General features: G+C 40.3%; 1 long non-coding RNA gene and 1 pseudogene across 1 annotated transcript; both read right to left on the reverse strand.

Moving 5' to 3' along the window:
* Window positions 1-6,061: 6,061 nt before the first annotated feature.
* Window positions 6,062-7,690, reverse strand: LOC136837918 (uncharacterized; annotated as a pseudogene).
* Window positions 7,691-9,614: 1,924 nt separating this feature from the next.
* LOC136837935 (uncharacterized) lies at window positions 9,615-15,292 on the reverse strand. The gene is made up of 3 exons (XR_010852816.1): window positions 15,213-15,292; window positions 10,167-10,241; window positions 9,615-10,023 (listed from the first exon to the last, which is right to left on the reverse strand). It is a non-coding gene; the product is annotated as an uncharacterized lncRNA (long non-coding RNA).
* Between the last annotated feature and the right edge of the window lie 359 nt (window positions 15,293-15,651).

Raw genomic sequence — 15,651 nt, forward strand, 5'->3', positions numbered from 1 at the left:
CAACCCCTGACCTCAAATTGACTCCACTTTTTTGCAGGCGTGGCCACCTGTAACTCTACGGGAATAAAACCAACATTTCAACCCCGACCCCAACCTGCCTCCACTTTTGCCACACCCCCGTGACGTCACGCAACTCTACGGGAATAAAACCACCAATTCAACCCCTGACCTCAAATTGACTCCACTTTTTGGGGGCGTGGCCACCTGTAACTCTACGGGAATAAAACCAACATTTCAACCCCCGACCCCAACCTGGCTCCACTTTGCCGCACCCCCGTGACGTCACGTAACTCTACGGGAATAAAACCACCAATTCAACCTCTGACCTCAAATTGACTCCACTTTTTGGGGGCGTGGCCACCTGTAACTCTACGGGAATAAAACTAACATTTCAACCCCCCGACCCCAACCTGGCTCCACTTTGCCGCACCCCCCATGACGTAACTCTACGGGAATAAAACCACCAATTCAACCCCTGACCTCAAATTGACTCCACTTTTTGGGGGCGTGGCCACCTGTAACTCTACGGGAATAAAACCAACATTTCAACCCCGACCCCAACCTGGCTCCACTTTGCCGCACCCCGTGACGTCACGTAACTCCCCACGGGAATAAAACCACCAATTCAACCCCTGACCTCAAATTGACTCCACTTTTGGGGCGTGGCCACCTGTAACTCTACGGAATAAACCCACATTTCAACCCCGACCCCAACCTGGCTCCACTTTGCCGCACCCCCCGTGACGTCACGCAACTCTACGGGAATAAAACCACCAATTCAACCCCGACCTCAAATTGACTCCACCACTTTTCTACCTCCTGTGACGTCACGTAACTCTACGGGAATAAAACCATCCTTCCAACCCCCTACCCCAAATTGACTCCACCTTTCCTACCCCCCGTGACGTCACGTAACTCTACGGGAATAAAACCATCCTTCCAACCCTGACCCCAAATCGACTCCATTCCTAACCCCGTGACGTCACGTAACTCCACGGGAAACCCTTCATTTGAACCCCGACCCCAAATCGACTCCACGCTTATGCCCCCGTGACGTCACGTAACTCTACGGGAATAAACCACCCCACCCCAACCCCAAATAGACTCAGTTCACTGCTTTTTGCGACTCATGTCCCCTTTAATTGTTTTCAACGTAACCGGACGTTTACCTCCTCCTCATATAAAATCTCTAAATTAATATATGCACATCGCGAATGTAGCCTCTCTCTCTCTCTCTCTCTCTCTCTCTCTCTCTCTCTCTCTCTCTCTCTCTCTCTCTCTCTCTCTCTCTCTCAGCCGTTACATTTTGCTTAGATATTCGGAGTATCATGATAAAAGGATATTTGGCGACTGACTTCAACCTCATGTGAGACATATATTTATCAATTTGATATCTCCCCCAATAACCGACACACGGATGAAACCTGACCTTATCGCCATATTTGCCAAGCTGACTTCACCCTCACGTGAAATTTTATCTATCATAGAATTTGAGTCATAATCGCCATACACTACACAAGTTTAAAGGCAAACACTTCAATTTGTTTATTTATTAATACCGAGTTTGAAAGAGGTTAAATGAAAAATCAAATGACAGACGGAATTTCAGTTTTGTTTATTTATTAATACCGAGTTTGAAAGAGGTTAAATGAAAAATCAAATGACAGACGGAATTGTTATTTTATATTTGTAACCAATGCTAAATACAGGGGAATGAATTAATATTCCATACAAATACATACATTAGAAAAAACTGTATATACAAACACGAACGCGATAATATACGCATTCGCTTTTCCAAAAACAATACTTCAACGAAACACACGGCTACTAAATATTTTCTAACCTGTTCCTTCACATCACAGCCTCAGTATATGCCACATACATCTACTCCAGCACTTTCCCGACCGTTTATCAAAGACGACGTTTCATCTAACACCTCAAAGCTTTTAAATTTAGCTAACAAGTTTTTCATATATAAATCTTCCACGCACCTTTCCTCCAACAGGGATAAATTCTTTTTCATTATAGCCACGCAACATATTTTACCAATTTTGCTCATTTCATCACTGAATGTAGCTAACACAGGTAAATATTGATTCAACCAAGTCGTATTAACACGCCCGCTTTGACCGATGCCAGCGGGAAAGATAACATACTTGACAAAGTCATACGATGATTTAGATAATTCTTCCTTCAATTTCTTGACCGAAGAAAAAAATGGTTGAATCTCATCTGCTTACTATCTCTGGCCAAACGATCGGCATGATCTTCATCTTTGGAATAAGCCACGCTCTTTTGTGCGTATTCGTTCTCTTCAATGGGGGCGCCGATACCGTATTGTGTTAATAAGGTAGCTATGGTAGGGAGATCAACTTCATCGTTGCATTCCCAAGATGTGATATTTTCAGGTCTTTTTCACAATGGCGGAACCTTCAATACCCCTATCACGAGGACATGCATATGATGCACCAGTGCGAGAATATCGAAAACCTGCCAACTCGGCATACGGATAAGCACGAATGACGTCTGCCACCACACCGTAATTCCTGCATGTGACACAATTAGTGGCCACTACTAAACACGTGTTCCGCTTCCTGAACATATTTTCGGACAAGTTCCCGAAAACTAACTTGCACGAGGAGGTTGATGAAGCCATGGCGAGAGTCCACGTCTTGATGTGATAATCCTTCAAGAGATAATGAGCTACCCGAGCTCCCTGCCTTTATCACAATCACCGATTACAAACCAGTTGTGACGAAGCATCAAGTCTCTCTCCCTCCCAGCCATGATTCACACACACACGAATAAACAAGTCTTATCATTCCTCACGCCAAAGGTCATCCACACATATGACTCATTTTATCAAAATAAGTATCACTCCCAGCCATGATTCAAGCTCACACGAATAAACAAGTCTTATCATTCCCCATGCCAAAGTCATCCACACATATGACTCATTTTATCAAAATCAGTATCACGTGACTAAACAGCTCCGGCATCATTGTTCCTAAAATGTTAATAAGCCACCCACGCATCCACCATGCTTCTGTTTCGTTTCTTCCTCACAATCGCCATCTTGTTTTTCCCTCCCCCCCTCCTCCTCCTCCTCCTCCTCCTCCTCCCCTTTTTCCCCATATTTCGCCACGTTTCGATTTGTTTTTAATGGCTATATTCCTTAACATCCAATCTTTAACCCCGGCCATTTCTATGAAGTAGTGATAATTCGAAATATTATCAACGTGGGTTTTTTTATTCCCTTGAAATTCTCGAGCTATATCTAAAATATTATAACCTGCGAGTGGATGAGTTAAATCTCCTTCTTCATTCCATTCAACCGTGTTAGAATCTTGTAAGTGCTTAACAAAAGCCGTAACATATGACTTTTGAGGTTCTTTAAAAAATATTGGAATAATACCTGTTAAATCGGGATTGCTTTTTTTTGCGAGTCATGTCCCCTTTAATTGTTTTCAACGTAATCGGGGCGTTTACCACCTCCCCTCCAGTCACTGCACCTACACTTTCTATAGGAGGAGGAGGAGGAGGAAGAGGAGGTCCCGTGAGCGATATAGCTGGCACAGACAGTTTTTGGATATTAAGAGGGACGTGTCCGCTACTACTAACAGCTGTCGTATCCAACTTGCCAGTACCCTCCAGGTTATTAATATCACCATCACAAACCTCTTTTCTATTCATTAACCTCTCGTAGGTAATGGCAGGGATAACGTAAAACTCCTTCATTTTCAATTAAAAAGACTTCCTACCAAACTCGCTGCAATAGGCAATAACGCTGATAGAATAGCCCCCCCTTTACGACTTTTCAGTATATTTTTCTTCTTAGATATGGACGTTGTTTTCAAGGACACAAGATGAATTTCTCGTCTACAATTTCTTAAGTGTTTAATAAACTTCTTATCTTGAGTTAGATTACCACAAAGAAAATTTCTAAAAATTTCCGAGAGCGTAGCCACCAAACCACCGTTTAAGATGGGAATGACTTTACTTCTTTCACTGGGTGATAAACCAGAGATGAATAAAATAAAGTTTTTATTTTTACGTATTAAAGGCTGCTTACGGTTCATATCCGTTCAATTTGAGATTCATCAACCCAGGAATTGAATTGTCTCGGATAACCTTTCCAATGAACGTAATATTGAGTTTTATTATTTTTCTTCCTCCTTCCCAGAATAGTGATATCATACGTTTCTGGTAGATTTGTGGGAATTAATTCTTCACGATAAATGCACCCTTTATTTCTTCACCCGCTAAATCTTCCAAGAAGTATACGACTGGATTTTGCGATGTATCCACTTTTCAGATTTTAAAAATTTCTAGAGTATTTTGAATTGTGTATCCCTCCTAAAAATTGCGTTCCGACGCTCATCGGCAATGCGTACAACGTCTCCAACATTCAAGAGCGAAATGGTGGGAGGATTAACGAGAACAGCCTTTTATACATACTCGAATTGACGTTCAATGTCATCTCTAGCCGTTAATGCGTGAACCTCTTGCGGGGTGCGACCCAAACTCCTATGGGGGTTGTGGTTGTAACTCTGAACAATGTCACGCAAGACGTTAATGTATTTTAAGGTATTCTTATGTGTGAGATATCTATATATCCGACTTTTAATAGTCCTTATGACTCTTTCAGCTATAGAGGATTTGATTTCTCTCGAATAAACGCTATATAATTTTATATTTTTACTATCTAAATATTCTCTGACATGTTTGTTATAATATTCTCTACCCTCATCACTATTCAAACGTGAAATTCCTGAAAGTTCGGTAGATTCGATAACCTTCTTCAAAGCGCGACGCATAGTAACACCATCCTTCTTTTCAAGGGAACAATTTGTAGATATCTGGAAAACACGTCAATAAAGACCAGCAAATATTTAAACCCATTATTATACCGAGCTAATTTGGACATATCGGCTAAATCGGTGCTCGCTATTACTCGCGGTTTGGGTGACATGATTTTTCTTCTGGGGAATTTTTTCGAGTGACTTTATGCAGTGTGTAAGACTTTTGTCCACGCAAGAATTCTTTAACATTTTCACGTGTAATTTGGCTATCCAGATTTTTCGCTACCCTGAATAAAGAGTCCACCCCGCTGAAACTACCCACACCCCGTGCATCTCCGTACAAAGTTTTTAGCAGTTTTATCCGTTCTTTATCCATATTGGTAAGCTATTTGATATTCCGTTTCACCCAGAATATTAGTTCGGAGCTGTAACAGTTCAGGTGTTGACGGAGCGAAGTCTACTAACAAATAACCGTAGCGGTTACGTGATAGGCCTTTTATATTTGTCCGAAAAGGCTGAAGCTTTTGACGGCCGAATAACTGCCGACCTAGAGTTTCAATTTGACTAAAATCACGATTTTTCATTAGAATATAATGTGAACAATTCAGGCTTATACTTCTACTAAACTTGCCCGAATGAAACATATTCTGCGTTATGAATATAACTGAAATAGATGAATGACGTCCCGCTGTGAAGGCGTTAGTGACAAATTTATTATCACTAGCCTCGAGGAAACAATCGTCGAGTATGAATAATAGACCTTTATTAACCTCTGTCTCCCCCTTTTCAGCGTAATCAAAGGGATTTAAAATTTCTTTGGATACTTTAAATTTGGGACCTATTGAGGATGCATTTCGAGGGGGTGTTCAGATACCCCGCAATATAAAATGTATTGGAAACGCGTTTCATAGAGTTCAATGATTTTTGACAAAGGACGGACTTGCCACTGTTACTAAACCCCGCGATGATAATACGAGCGGGATTAGCGAACGGGTCTAACAACTGCCCAGGAAGGGACCTGCCGCAGCCATGATGTTAGCGCGTTCAAGACTAAAGTTGTATACTTTACACGCTCCTTTTATATACAAGCCTTAATAATAATAATTAGGTGAATGGAAGTTGACGGCAATAATATTTGTTTAATTTCCATAATGAAACATATACAGGTTTTTCCTACAATATCAAAATACAATGTACAGTAAAAATGCAACCTATAATAAAAATACAATTTAATAATTTAAAAATATAAAAACCAACTGTGTATATGAATATATTATATACAATATAATATATTAAAATATATGAATATAGGATAAAATATATAGTAAAATATACAAACTATGACACCCGGTCAAGGTGTGATACGCCTCCGTTTAACTGGAGGAGAGGGTGAAACCATTTCCTGTCGAGGAGAAGTCAAAGACGCCGAAGAGAGAGAGGAATTAACATTGTATATTTTACTATTCTCTCTTCGACGTTTTGAACATCCTTTCACCCGCGGGAAATGATGTGATGGATGTAGGGTCGGAGGAATTCTCGAGGTGCTAGGAGCGGGAGAGATTGCCGCTACTGCTGGCACCGCCACTGCCCTCTCTATCTCCTCTTCCTCCTCCTCCCCTCCCCGCCATACCCTCCTCCACCCCAATGTCTGGATGTCCATACGCCAACGATTTATAAGGTGTCACATAATATCTCTTGTCCTCTAAAGGACAGAGAGATACCTTTCGCTGGCTCGTATGACACATCGTACCTCCTACTCTTTGCAAATTGTGCACACGAGTATAAGTAATCTCATTCTTTTCGATTACAGCTCGATACTGGTCATGCGGAATGGTCTTTTGCCGGCACCTTTGTACTCCTTTCAAGGTGTTACTACGACTAGTTTCCGTCAGATACGAATAAACTTTAGGTTTAACGCCGATAAACTCCCTCATGAGTTCAGCTCCCGTTTCAACCTTGACTAACCCTAGTTTCCCCTTACGTGACTCATCATACAATTCGTGAGTTTTGGGGAAATTACTCAAATCCATGTAGGGTTTGAGCACACCCTTCAGTTCTCGATTGAGGTTATCAGTCGCGAGGAAAAGATCAAGCTGTCAGTGTCGGTATAAAGGAGCTGAACTCGGTGTCCATACTGCTTTCGAAGAACGTCGTAATAGAACTGATACACCATATCCTTCGCCATGTCTAGTATACTGAAACCGATATAAATCGGGGATTCAGCCATAACAGACTCTTTGCAATGGTTCACAATGTACCTGTCATTACCCAGTTTTTCCAAAGACTTGTACGTGTGTTTGGATACATTCCTGAGGAGAGAGGCTTCACCGGTGGTGACGACAGTTCGGGTAGAATAATTCAATGAATTTTTAATAGTGACACCGAAAAGACCATTCATTATGATTTTGATGGTGTTCCTCTTGTCCGGATCGGTCTCTTTAGCACGCCTTTCGGCATTCTCCAGAATATATTCCCTCAAATAAAAATCCTGTTTGAATTTGTACACTTTCCTTATTACATCAACTTCGAGACCGAGTCTTATCAATGTTTGTAATAAGGGAAGACAGATCAAGTGATTACGCATGGGTAAATGCGTACCCGTCAACTTAACATTTTTCTTGGGTAGCTTCACCTTGAATTTATTCATTAGGTTTTTACTATAGGGCGACAGATCCTGGGGAGTCACATTCATGTGATGAATGGCGAGAGGGAGATCGTCCGTCTGTAGAGCAACATCCCGTCTAACTGGTTTGGTATCGAGCAGGATGAAATAACCGTATTCACCCTGTGAATCAATGGCGGTAATATCGCTAGCGACAAAACTTTCTAATTCGGCAGGGCAAAGTTCAGTTATTTCACCCAAGGGCATTTTGTATTTACTCATAACTGTGGATACAAACTGGTGAAATCAACGTATAATATATACGATTGAGGATCACCTACCCTAAAACTGGGATTTAACTCTGGATTATTAGCTACACATTGCCTTCGAACTAGACTACAAAACCGCCGCGGATGTTTTTACAAATTAATTGATAGAGTTCACCATTCGAAATGAGGGGAGACGAATTTTAGAGGAATACAGGAAAGCATCGAGCGAGAGAGAGAGGTAGAAGTCAGGTAACGGGCGGGGTCTAGTCCAAATTGCGCCATGGCAGCCTTCCTCCAAGCTAAATAAACGTCTGCTAATAATCCCACATCCATTAACAAATACAAAATGGTGTAATCTAGAAGATTGGCGCAATTAGCAGCGTTCCAAACCTTGACCACGTGTGCATAGTCCTCGCTGGAAAGGGTTTCCCCTGTAAGTTCCGAATCGAAACACTCGAGAAGGGATGCCAGGCTTACGCAGGATATTGAAACCCGTCACATAATCATAAGGGTAGTACTGTTTACCCGTACCCAAAACTAAATCGAGACAATCCCGAGAATACTGGGTTAACAACTTACGTACGATTTCGAGGGAACCTTTCTGTTTGATATGACTCGAGGCGAGACTAGAAAGGGTCCCTTTAATCACGTTGTTGCTATCCACGAATCTCAGATTGCCTGATCTGGCTGAGTAAAATTTACTACCCTCGCGTTTCAGAATTTCAAAATCATGTTGAGCCCCCGCCTCTTTCAAGACCAGGGCGATGTCATATGACAAATTGTGTACGAACACTGTTAAAGTCGGCTCCTTAAATTGAATCTTCAAATTACACTGTTGACACAGTGCACACAGAAAGTTATCCCGTGCCACAGAATGAGCGTGATGTCGCATTTTCGTGACTCCAGCCTTGAATTCGACGTTGCAGCCTTCGCAATGAGTGCTCGCTTCAAACTTACGGGTGGATTCAGGAGTCATATGTAAAGGATACGCACGCATTCGTTCGCGCAATAACGCCCAGTCCTGGTTCATGTTCTGCAAACAATCATCAACGCATTTCTCTCCGTGACTTAGTCTATGGGTACAATATTCCCCCGTTCTACCGTCAACGATCACGTAGCAGTAAGCGAAAGCTTTCTGCCGAGATACTATTCTCGGATCGTCCTCTCCGGTCTTCGGTTGAATATTATACGCTTCAAAATCCAGGAAAGCCATGTGTGAGATTGGCTGCAGAGCTTTAACTTTAGTAAACTGTTTAAATTGACCGGGTTCTGGGTATTCGACAGTGGTTCGAGCGGTACAGGCCTGAGTGTGTGCCTCGCGGATGGTGGGACTATTAAACAAAGTCAAACAATTGTAACACATACCACCCGCGTGCTCAGTCCCCCGCCCCTGCTTGAATCCGTGTCGGAACTTCTTCACGAATGCCGACATATCCTTAATCAACGCAACGTGGTCGTCAGTGATTAATAACAACGTGACCAAATGACGGCTTTGGGGGTTACCACCTTTCCTCGCCAGATGTACCGTCCAATGTTTTTTCCGCTGTTTCCCCCCCATGCCTAATTCACATAATTTATACAGATATATGTTGAGGTTATTCCCCTTTTCTAATGTTTTGAAAGAGTCATGGGTCAACGGCATATCTGCAGGCGAGTGTTTGATATTAAATTGCCCCCTCCCCACCCTCCTCATTAAGACACGAGGAGGTTGTTAATACGTGTGGGAGGGTTATCCCGGAGTACAACGTAAGCTTCTAATGCTGTAATAACACAGTTGTACCCGGACTGAATATTGATAACCTGATCACTACCACGGACTCCTTGGGATACGCCTTGAAGTTATTAATATTCACTAACTCACGCCGCGTGATATGAAGTTCAACCCTGTCCAGCGAGGTCATACACCAACCCGAACCCTCAGTACGGTTGAGTCTTTCTTCCAAGTTATTTGCTATAAACTCAATAGCCTCCTCCAGGGAGTCATAGATCGAGTCAATCGTAGTGAGGATAGGCGGGGTACATAAATAAAAAGCATTTTTTTCATTCATGTCGCCTAGCATCCTCACACTGGTGATAATAACACACAAGTAGAGCATAGCCGAGCGAATACCTCGTTCAAGGAAGTTACTGAGCACATCTTCGCGTAATCGGGCTATGCTACTACTTAGCTTCATTGCCACGTCAATGTGTGACCCTACCGCAGCCGCATAATGAATGGTACTCACTACCTTGTTACCCTCCGTTCTTTCCCTCGCGAGTGGAGATCCCCCTCCACCAATGCGTGACGCTTCATTATTATTACTCCCCAACAAATCTTCATCTAATGGGAAGTCTTCAGCGAAGGGATCTGTAAAGATCGTGTTAATTAGCACCGGAGTGAACGTGTATTATAATAATAATAATAATAATAATAATAATAATAATAATAATAATAATAATAATAATAACTGCAAAAACAACAATGATAATATAATAATAATAATATTTTACCTGGATCGGAGTGTGGTGAGGATGATTCATCATGGCGGCTAGAGGCTTGGACATCTTCTTTAATGACGTGGCAATCTGTGAGATAACAAATTCATGAATACTGCATGACATATCATGAACGTGGAGGTTTTTATGTATAACATGAACGTGGAGGTTTTTATGTACACATATTATTTATAAACCCGATGCCCATTGTTAGTCATACAGTCTACATTCAACATGTGTAGCGATCACATCATATACGTGAATAGCAAAGCATGTATAAGTACATTTCCAGAAAACCGGGCGTGTAAATTTACCAATAGGTTAGCTGCCCCAATATCATTACCGAAAGAAGTGGAATATGAAGTGGGCCTAGTGGGGAGTCATTCTCCGAAATTATATTACGCTATTAAACCAGAAGACATTGATTTTACTATTCAATTTAACGTGATCTATAACGAGTCAGTTGGGAAACGCGTTTATACTTATATTTATAAGTCCATTTCGGGTTTGTTGGGTGGTGATATGAATGTCATGACTAGAGCGTTTAATACGGAAATTATTGAACAATTATCTGGATTTTACGGTGAGCATATTCGCGGAGCTATCCGCAGGGACGGTTTATTCTCATGGAATGATGACACGAAGGTAATGAGCATTCCACATGTCGATGCAGGAGTGGCCAAAGTTGACATGATTGATTCAATTACGATTAAAACTCAGTGCTAAAGCAGCTAATATGTTTGGTTTCAATGAAAAAGTCAGGTATTTAATATACAGTTCGGGTGCGTTGAGACCTCACCGCGGTAGAAATATATTCCATCAAGGCGTTGAATACGTTTACCTGTATTCGGGTATCGTTCAACCTACCATCTTGGGTGATAAAATGGTTAATCTCTTAGACTGTTTCACGTTAGGATGTGCATGTGGTAAAGGTCCGCATAATGCCATTTATAAACCTTTAAATACCATTGACGTATTGGATTACATTACCATCGATGTCTCGGATCAGAACGGTGAAGAAATAATGTTTACTGAAAATGGGGTTGTATCATGCAGTCTGCATATAAGACCTAGATAAAACGCTATCGAACTTTTCTTATAAATACCATTCGTGACATATACCCATCGTAGTATTTAACCGACATGGCTGGTGAACACACCATATATTTGAGCAGTCTCGGCTGTTTAGACACGTATACCAAAAATACACCTTCGAAATTTGCCAATAGATTACCTACACCTATATTATTACCTAATGGGGTTGAATATGAAGTAGGTTTAGCTTCGATCATGTTCCCGGGGAGTTATTACGCTATATTATCCAAAGATGATTTATTCACTCTCGAATTTATTACAGAGCGTCATAAACGTGATAGGCATACATATTTGTACAGACCGAGAATAGCGATGTTAGCGGGGGATATGAAAAGACTCGTGAGAGCTCTTAATAAGGACGTGCATGATTATTTGAAAGTTTATTACGGTGATAATTTCATAAATTATTTTAATAGTAACGGTATATTTCATTGGGATGAAGATTTAAGGAGAATTACTATGCCACGTATCAAGAGAGAGAAACTGAGACCGGGGGACGTTAAAAGTATATACGTAAAATTTAGTGGAAAAGCCGCGAAATTATTAGGTTTTCATATTAATACTGGTTATGAAATATATGGTGGGCGTGAATTGAATGAACACGTTTCCCTTGATTCTCTACCTGATAATTGTGGGGTAGATTATATATATGTGTATACGGATATAGTTCAACCGACGATTTTTGGTGGGAGACTAGTCAATATATTGGACTGTTTTACTTTAGCAAGTGGTAGAGGAAAAGGAATACATAATACAGTCTACAAATTGTTGAACACGAACATCTTGGATCAGATTTCTATTCTTATCACGGATCAAAATGGACACCTTTACATTTCGCTAAAGACTCAAGCGTTACTTGCCTGCTCCGTATAAAACCTAGAGGAAAATTAGATGAATAGGTACGTATATAATTCGATGTTCACCCTTGGCATTCCTTATTCGTGATCGTAACACCCTCGAGTCAACTAGAACGTGTGAATCAAGCTCCACTTAAATTGTTTGGGAATAGTATAAACAGTAAAATGAGAGTGTTATTCGCGCCTCCTTCAGAGGCGGAATTTAAAAACTATTTTTATCAGACCCTTTATTAAGGAGAGGGCGGGGTTTGAGGATATTTCCGTTTTCTATCCCGGTCGCAGGAGGGGAAGTGGTATTTTTCTACTATAAGTGGTATTGCACGTAAAGTACTTCCTTTTCTATTTAATGCCGCGAAACCTTCAGTTAATGAATTCGGTAGATCTGTGTTATCTGATATGGTAAACAACGGTTTACCTTTAAAAGAATCCTTAAAACGAAATGGTATAAGAGCCCTCAAAACTACTGGACAACGAATTTTAAGCGGTACTGGAAGGAGAAGAAGAAGAACGAGACGGAGGAAAACGGTGAAACGTTTAGTTAGACGGTCGAGTGTGGGAGGAAAGAAAAACGTAGGAAGAGGAAGGATACACGCGTTAAATCTAGAAGTACATATAATAAGGACGTGTACGATCTTTTGTAACTCATTCATCAATTGACATTCGGCGGGTACGCACTCGTTCTACCCTTCATCTCAAATTATATAAACACAAAATATGGCTAGCGTAGTTCCTAACATACCCGGAACTGGTAATCAAGTTCCTGTTTCATCGTATATTGCGGGTATATCTGAATTGTTCCCGAATGTTAATAGACGGAGAATTATTGAAACTTCAATTAATTCAAAGGAAAGACTGGATTTTACACCTTGCAATATTTCCGTAAATCAAATTCTAACTGATAAATATATAGAATTTCGCATTAATGGGGTGGCAGGTTCTTTCTTAGATTTGTCAAGTATAGCTTTAGAATTATATATCACAATAGATAGGGCCGGCGCGCAATTAGCAGATGATGATCACGTGTCTGTCGTTAATGGTCTAAGTAATACATTATTTAAATCCGCTTCTGTTTTCTTGAATGAAAAGTTGGTGGAATCCTGTCCTGTATTTAACTATCAATCATATATCAAAATGCTGAAAATGATAAAGCCCTCGGCATTACCTACCACCGGTCGGGCGGGATTTTTATATGATGACTATCATGTAACACACGGGGTAACTCGACAATTTACTGCCAATACCTTCGGTCAAACCAGCAGGTGGGAGACGAAAGTTATGGGCGACATTAAAACGCGGGCGTGCATACATATTTTCCACTTCTTTTGGATATAGCGACTATAGACATGTATTTGCTGGATTCGATTGACTTGAGGCTTAGGCTCGAATTAGCAAATAATAACTGGGTTATGGGTGCCCACACAGACGGACATATAAATGTGATAAATATAGAAAAGGTTAAATTATGGATCGATAGAGTTACCCCACATTATAACGCAATGTCGGCTTTAAATGAGGCGATAGCAGTTAATCCTATACAATATATATTTGATAAGACTTTATACAAGACATACGTTATTGGGCAAAATGAAAATTCGATTTTAATTGATCAACCTTTTAACAGTTGTATACCTGAAAAAATCACATTGGCCATGATTGATATGGAAACATTTTCAGGTGATTACGCAGCCAATAGCCTATATTTTCAATCTTTCGATTTAAATAATATACATATTACCGTTAATGGGAATACTGTATATAATATTCAATGCAGTTTCCCTAATACCATCATGCAATTATATCACGAGACGCAGAAAAGTATAGGGGTGGCGGTGATAATCTGATCACTTATGATAGTTTTAAAAATGGTAGAGCTATTTACTGCTTTAATTTTGTGGTGGAAGATGTTGAAGATTCCATGCCAGTGGAAATTTCGGCAAACCTGCGAATATCGATCAGGCTGGGTACGGCTACACCTAACCCTTGCATTATTTTACTTTTCGGGGATACCAAGGGTATTTTAACGGTGGATGCGGATAGAGTTATTCAGTGTGATGTTAGGGGTTAAATAGAATGGATACAAAAGAAATTGAAATAAGTTTAAAAGGTTCACTCGGTGACCGGGTTAAATATTTAGGTGTGTTCGCTTCGGATGAAGTAGGATTATTGACATTGCCAGAAAATAGAATCAAACCTTTAGTTTTTATATCTAATACATTATCTTCGTCTACTGATATTAATATTGTCGGTCATTGGGTATGTTTTTACGTGGAAAAATCACCTAGAAATATAATCTTCTTTTTGATAGTTACGGTATAAATCCTAAAGTTTATTCGAATGACTTCTCTAAATTTATATATGCACATCCCAAATATAGCCTCTATCGACTAATAAAACAAATACAACCCGATAAATCGTACAAATGCGGTCTTTACGTTAGTTTTTTTTGTTCATTGCGTGAGTCACCGAGGTGTGAAAACAGTATTATCCTTAATACAAAATGTATTCTCATTCACTCGTTTGAGAGGCAATGATAAATGGATAACGGGATATTATTTTAAATATTTGAAAAAGTTTAAATGTTCACATTGGAGGTCGGGGTCAAACGTGCTATTACATACAAGGAATGTCTCCGCATCTTAAACAACTAAGGTAAATGCATATTTTTCTTTGATTTTTATATTACCCCATTTACATTCTGTTAAGGATATATTCTATATATGTATCATACACCGTGAATCACATAACTATTTTTACTTATTTCAGGATGAGCTGTGAGAATCATTCACCCGTGAACGTCGGTGATAAATGCTAAGACGTCTTAGTCGTTTCCTCTTAAACGCTTTTCGGAATATTCGCCTTATCATAAGGATACACGTGGACGTTATATTGGGATGTGTGCTGAGACAGTCTGACGGTGATTAGTGTATTGAATTTGTACACTGTCTTTTATGTGGTCAATAAATCCTTATGAATAATCATATACGTGTTTTTTTACTATGCCCACAATCCATTTGAAATCAAAAACAGGAAAACGGAGAAAAAGAGTGCGTGTTTCTATGGAATCAAGAACTGTTATTAAATAAATATATAACACATCGGTTTTACATACCTTCACCGGGTTGCTCGTTTCCTTCAGTAGTGGGTGGTGGCGGAGTTGGTGGGGGTTGCACTGCTGTGGGCTGTCAGCGGGGTTGTTGCATCTCCTGCTACTTCTTCTTCTGCTCCTGCTTCATGGTCATGACCTGTTTTCACCTTCCTAATAAATGTGTTGGGGCTCCAGCACCATAGTAGTAATGGTGTCTGACCTGAGTGGCTACTTCGTCAGCTGACAGTTCGCTACTGGAGTTATTTCCCATATCTGAAAGAGAGAAATAATGACTGTTTTATATATTCTGTTTCTTTCAACGGGTACATTATTTCATATGAATATCTATTCCGTATACAGATGAATCTTATTGCTGTTTTTAATATTTACTATATGTTCGAGTAAATGGAAACTGTTTTATATGCTACTTACTGAATAGTGACGGGCGAATGACGTTCCGGTC

Source organism: Macrobrachium rosenbergii, unplaced genomic scaffold, assembly GCF_040412425.1.
Source record: "Macrobrachium rosenbergii isolate ZJJX-2024 unplaced genomic scaffold, ASM4041242v1 13895, whole genome shotgun sequence".
Lineage (NCBI taxonomy): Eukaryota > Metazoa > Arthropoda > Malacostraca > Decapoda > Palaemonidae > Macrobrachium > Macrobrachium rosenbergii.